This window comes from Bos taurus, chromosome 1, assembly GCF_002263795.3.
Source record: "Bos taurus isolate L1 Dominette 01449 registration number 42190680 breed Hereford chromosome 1, ARS-UCD2.0, whole genome shotgun sequence".
NCBI classification, from domain to species: Eukaryota; Metazoa; Chordata; class Mammalia; order Artiodactyla; family Bovidae; genus Bos; species Bos taurus.
Genome location: NC_037328.1, coordinates 124724290 through 124731355, shown reverse-complemented (window position 1 = coordinate 124731355; position 7066 = coordinate 124724290).

Sequence of the window (7066 nt, the reverse complement as noted above, 5' to 3'; positions counted from 1 at the left end):
ACAGGAGACAGGGATCAAGACGATCCCCATGGAAAAGAAATGCAAAAAAGCAAAATGGCTGTCTGGGGAGGCCTTACAAATAGCTGTGAAAAGAAGAGAAGTGAAAAGCAAAGGAGAAAAGGAAAGATATAAGCATCCAAATGCAGAGTTCTAAAGAATAGCAAGAAGAGATAAGAAAGGCTTCCTCAGCGATCAATGCAAAGAAATAGAGGAAAACAACAGAATGGGAAAGATTAGAGATCTCTTCAAGAAAATTAGAGATACCAAGGGAATATGTCATGCAAAGATGGGCTCAATAAAAGACAGAAATGGTATGGACCTAAGAGAAGCAGAAGATATTAAGAAGAGGTGGCAAGAATACACAGAAGAACTGTACAAAAAAGATCTTCACAACTCAGATAATCACAATGATGTGATCACTGACCTAGAGCCAGACATCCTGGAATGTGAAGTCAAGTGGGCCTTAGAAAGCATCACTACAAACAAAGCTAGTGGAGGTGATGGAATTCCAGTTGAGCTATTTCAAATCCTGAAAGATGATGCTGTGAAAGTGCTGCACTCAATATGCCAGCAAATTTGGAAAACTCAGTAGTGGCCACAGGACTGGAAAAGGTCAGTTTTTTTTCCAATCCCAAAGAAAGGCAATGCCAAAGAATGCTCAAACTACCGCACAATTGTACTCATCTCACACGCTAGTAAAGTAATGCTCAAAATTCTCCAAGCCAGGCTTCAGCAATACGTGAACCGTGAACTTCCTGATGTTCAAGCTGGTTTTAGAAAAGGTAGAGGAATTAGCTATCAAGTTGCCAACATCCCCTGAATCATGGAAAAAGCAAGACAGTTCCAGAAAAACATCTATTTCTGCTTTATTGACTATGCCAAAGCCTTTGACTGTGTGGATCACAATAAACTGTGGAAAATTCTGAGAGGGATGGGAATCCCAGACCAGCTGACCTGCCTCTTGAGAAATCTGTATGGAGGTCAGGAAGCAACACTTAGAACTGGACATGGAACAACAATCTGGTTCCAAATAGGAAAAGGAGTACATCAAGGCTGTATATTGTCACCCTGCTTATTTAACTTACATGCAGAGTACATCATGAGAAATGCTGGACTGAAGCACAAGCTGGAATCAAGATTGCCAGGAGAAATATCAATAACCTCAGATATGCAGATGACACCACCCTCAAGGCAGAAAGTGAAGAGGAACTAAAAAGCCTCTTGATGAAAGTGAAAGTGGAGAGTGAAAAAGTTGGCTTAAAGCTCAACATTCAGAAAATGAAGATCATGGCATCTGGTCCCATCACTTCATGGGAAATAGATGGGGAAGCAGTGGAAACAGTGTCAGACTTTATATTTTTGGGCTCCAAAATCACTGCAGATGGTGACTGCAGCCATGAAATTAAAAGACACTTACTCCTTGGAAGGAAAGTTATGACCATCCTAGATAGCATATTCAAAAGCAGAGACCTTACATTGCCAACAAGGTCTGTCTAGAAAGGCTATGGTTTTTCCTGTGGTCATGTATGTATGTGAGAGTTGGACTGTGAAGAAGGCTGAGCACTGAAGAATTGATGCTTTTGAACTGTGGTGTTGGAGAAGACTCTTGAGAGTCCCTTGGACTGCAAGGAGATCCACCCAGTCCATTCTGAAGGAGATCAGCCCTGGGATTTCTTTGGAAGGACTGATGCTAAAGCTGAAACTCCAGTACTTTGGCCACCTCATGCGAAGAGTTGACTAATTGCAATGGACTCTGATGCTGGGAGGGATTGGGGGCAGGAGGAGAAGGGGACGACAGAGGATGAGATGGCTGGATGGCATCACTGACTCGATGGACGTGAGTCTGAGTGAACTCCAGGAGTTGGTGATGGACAGGGAGGCCTGGCGTGCTGCAATTCATGGGGTCGCAAAGAGTCAGACACGACTGAGCGACTGAACTGGAGTGACTGAACAGAACATTAGGGTGCATGCATCTTTTGAATTATGGTTTTCTCTTGATATATGTCTAAGAGTGGGATTTCTGGATCATGTGGTAGCTCTACTTTTAGTTTTTTAAAGAAATCTCCTTGTTGTTCTCCATAATAGTTGTGGATCATGGATTATTAAACTGTATACTTAATACAGGAAGCTTGTCCTGCAAAATTATACTGTAATGTTGATGAAGGGGATATATGTTTCTCATTTTTTTAATGATTTAATCAATTTTAAGATCTTAATCTTGCATCAGAAAACATGAGGGTCATTTGGTTTTTATGATGCAACTTAGGAACATTTGTTGCCTCAATTGTTGAGGAGTCAATTTGCTTCACGAAAGAGCTTTACGAACTTCCAGTGACTATTCCTCCCATCTTGGAAAGTGTGATCTTATTAAATTATTTGGAGCCAGCAGTCCATGTATGATGGGGAGACTTAAATAGGAGAGAAAGATGGAGGAATTAACGATTTCTTCCACCCTAAATTTTTGAGTATCACCTCTGTTCTCCAAATTTCCAGGAAGAATAAGGAATAATGATAATAATAATAATGTGGTAAGATAAATATGTATTCAGTTCTCCAGGCCTTGTGCCAAGAACTTTACAAGCATTACTGTATTTAATCCTTACAACAACCTTTAAATTACAATTATTATCTCCATTTTATAGATGAGAAAAGCAGTTTCAGTAAGTAAGCGACTTATTTAAGACCACACAGCTGTAAATGGTGGGACCAAATTTATTGCATGCATGCATGCTCAGTCGCTTCAATTGTAGCCCTCCAGGCTTCTCTGTCCAGGCAAGAATACTGGAGTGGGTTGCCTTGCCCTTCTCCAGGGGATATTCCTGACCCAGGGATCAAACCTGTGTCTTCTGCATTTCCTGCATTGCAGGCAAATTCTTTACCACTGAGCCACTGCGGAAGCCCACCAAATTGAGTCCTAGGTCTAATTCCAGAAACCACATTCTTGGCCCCTAAGGGAGCTTCCTCCCTACATGAGGAATAGCATGCCATTCTTTGTGGGAGGGAAATTCCTCCATTAACGTGAAAATCTGTTTGCTGATGGGGAAAACCACCTGAACCAAGCAGCTCCAATCTATCACCTCTGAGACACTGTCTCCTGGAGTGACCATGCCACCGCGTACTGCTCTAGGTTGGGGGAGCTCTGTCTTCTCTGGAAAGTTCCACCACTGAGATAGGCTGATGTGAAAAGACTCAGTTACTGTAATGAGTACTGAGGGAGAACGTGAGAAAAGCAAACCAAGAAAACATGCAGGGCATAGGTATCGTCCAGCTGGCAGCTTTGTGATCCTGAAGCTCAATTTCTCTCTGGGCTTGTGGGTCTGGCCCAATTCCACATGCTGCAAGGTGCTCCCAAAGGACTGGGGCATATTTGGCCCATGTTATCAGGGAAACAGTTTCGGGCTTCATCTGGCAGCAAGATGGGAGCTGGGGCCCTGATTCCCTTGCTAGCCTGAGGCTAGTCCTTCCTTACTTGTTTTCACTGCTTGGTGTAAGAGAGTTTGCTGCCTACCAGGTGCCTCCCACCAAGTTGATTTTCCAGTCTTAGTAGCCTCCTTTTTGGCCAAGAGTTGGCAAGTCTCTGGTGATCAGCATGACAATGTGCTGTCCCTGCATGTCCAGGCATTTGCTCTGAGACTGAAGGCCAGTGGAGAAACAACATCTCCCAAACTCAATAGCACAAGCGGAAATGGCAGGGATGGGTTGCTCCACCACCCTGCTCTGCTATTCATCATCCAAGGCGAGGAGGTTGTAGGAGGAAGCTCATGGCAGCTTCTTTGTTTGACAAGTGAAATTGATCTGTAGAAGGCTGAAGGCAACACTCCGCCACTTGCCATGACCCAAGCAGACCCCAGTGCCCCCAGTACCCCTGAGTGGGCCCTGCTGGCTCACACCTCCTGACCTCCTATGCCACTCATTTGCACGGGGCCCACACTTGCCAAGTGTGGAGAAGAAATGGAGCTAGAGAGAAAGGAAGTAATGGGACTGGAGTTTCTAGCAGTCTGTGTGCCATTCCAAGAAAAAATCTGCCTCCTCTAAGTCATCAGTGACCTTCCTCATTCCTGTTGCTGATATCTCTCCCTACCCTGAACCTACCCTCAGAGAGAAAAAATTCACCTGCAAAGTGAAACCTGTTTCTCAGGGCAATTGTTCCAATAAATATCTACTAACGTATTTATTTTTGGTTCAGAGTTGGCCTTTAGAAACTCTCATAGTGGTGATTTTTTATTTAAGGAGAGGATGTTGCTAAATTTGTTTAATGCTAACATTTCTCTCAGGAAGGCTCTCAAGACTTTGGAATTACATTTCCTTCCATCCAGTTTCTTTACTGCTTTTAGGCTGCCAACATTGTCTATGGTCAAAAGTCCCGTTTTGTAGAGACTGAGGCTCAGAAAGAATAAAGTGCTTTACACAGTGGTGTCTGCTGCTTATTATCAAATGTGGCCTTTTATCTTTGTTTCTTTTTCTTCAATATCCTTTTTTTTTTGACTTATGAATTTAGCCATGTATTAGTAGACTTGAAGAAGTAGAGACAGTTCAGAAACTCATCGGAAAGTATACTTAGGAGGTAGGAGCAAGGATGTGAGATCAGGAAGGTTGTTTGGAGAGAATCATATTTCCCAGATCATGACTGGTAGTTTTTTCTTTTTCTTACATCTCAAGAGAGTCTTAAGTAGTTCCAGGTTTTTCTCACATTTGATTTTTGGTTGTGATAGTGGCCCAGGTGGCTGAGTATCAGAAAGAACTTGTTTCAGTCACTTGTCCATACTTGTTCAAGGAAGATGAAAGATGTCTAGAGTGGGTTTGGTCCCAGCGTACATTCTAGAACCAACCCACAGCCTGGAGCAGTCATGTCTGCAAAGCTAAAGACCTGTGTATAAAGAAGCAATGCTGGTGTTTCGGTCCCCTGATTTTTGGGGTGCTTTATTATCTGCATCGTTACAACAGTAGCTGACAAATCCTTTTTCTCTCCCCCTCCCTCTTTCTCTTGTGAAACAATGTAATTCATCCACCTCTAGCTCTGTCTGCATTCCTCTGGCTCACTTGGGACACCATAAAGTGTCTAACATCTCTTTTTCTCTTTAGGACCCTTGTCTTGAAGCTGGGAAACAACACAAGGTCTTTGAGGATGTAAAATATTATGAGCTTGAGGACATAGGAAATTGAATGTTGTCTGTGTAATCTCAGTTGTCAAGCTATAAAGCTAAAATGTTTGCCCTGCGCTCTCGGAATCATTCCTTCCACTGTTGTTTCATGTTCTTTGGAAAATCAGAAAGAATCACTGGTACTTCTCAAAACAATGATATAATAAATAGGCAGCTTACTGAGGTGTTTGATGTAATGCTGCCTTTATTCCCCTCCAGAGGGCTAAACACTCCAGACATGGCAAGATCCATTTAACCACATCTTGCTGAAAAGAATCTTAGATACATACCTATTTTTGTCTTTGAGTAGTTACTGAAATCTATATGTGACATTATAGTTTTCAGAATTTCTCTACCAGTAAGGATGTAAAGTATGTGTCAATGGTCATCTGGCCTTATTCATACATCACTACTAGAAAGCTGAGCACAGAAGAATTGATGTGTTTGAGCTGTGGTGTTGGAGAAGTCTCTTGAGAGTCCCTTGGACTGCAAGGAGATCCAACCAGTCCATCCTAAAGGAGATCAGTCCTGGGTGTTCATTGGAGGGACTGATGTTGAAGCTGAAACCCCAATACTTTGGGCACCTGATATGAAGAGCTGACTCATTTGAAAAGACCCTGATGCTGGGAAAGATTGAGGGCAGGAGGAGAAGGGGATGACAGAGGATGAGATGGTTGGATGGCATCACTGACTCAATGGACATGGGTTTGGGTGGACTCCGTGTGTTGGTGATGGACAGGGAAGCCTGGCGTGCTGAGATTCGTGGGGTCACAAAGAGTTGGACAGGACTGAGTGACTGAAATGAGCTGAATTGATGGATTACTTACATGGCCTAGAAACATTGCAGTGGAAAAATATAGCAATTTGAATAATTTTCATGATACATTTGGTGACAAAAGAAGCCATTCTAAGTAGGTTTTTTTTTAAAAAACAATTTTGTAAAGATTTTTTTTATGTGGGCCATTTTTTAAAAGTGTTTATTGACTTTGTTACAATATTGCTTCTGTTGTTTATGCTCTGGTTTTTTGGTTGCAAGTCACGTGGGACTTGGGATTTACCCTGATCGGGGATTGAACTCATGCCTCCTGCATTGGAAGGTGAAGTCTGAACCATTGGACTGCCAGGGAAGTCCCTCCAAGTAGGTCCTTGCTTAACTATATAAGATTATGAAGAGAAGAAACCATGAAAAAAGTAGAGCTTAAACATGGCATTACTGAGGACTTCCCTGATGGTCTAGTGGGTGACTCCATGTTCTCAAGGCAGGGGACCCAGGTTTGAGAGCTAGAGCCCTCATGCATTCAATTAAGAGTTGACCTGCTGCAACTAAGAAGCCCACTTGGTGCGAAAAAGATCCTGTCAGCTGTAGCTATGACCCATAGCAGCCAAAATAAAGAAATAAAATAAATATTAGAAAATATCATTACTCCCTGTGAAAGTGAAAGTGAAGTCACTCAGTCGTGTCCGACTCTTTGCGACCCCACGGATGGTAGCCTACCAGTCTCTTCCATCCATGGGATTTTCCATGCAATAATACTAGAGTGGGTTGCCATTTACTCCCTGTAGGTCCCACCAATTCAAAAGTGATGCTTTCTTTCATCTGCTCTGTATTCCCTCTGCTTTGAACATCTCATACTCTTCTTTCAGTTCAGATTTCACTAGTGCTTCACTAGCTCAGTCCCACAACTTCTCATCCTGTCTCATTTTTTTTCTTAAAACATGAAGGATGCTTATTCCAGGGTGCTCTTGGTTTTATCTACACACACACATATATATATTCTCAGTCAATAGAGATTAAAAGTATAATCACAATCATACACTTCCTTGCCACACACACACACACACACACACACAGATATGTAAAAAAGGATGCTTGCAGGCTGTCACATGCCACTACAGAGTTTGTGTACAGTAACTGTACCCGGCCA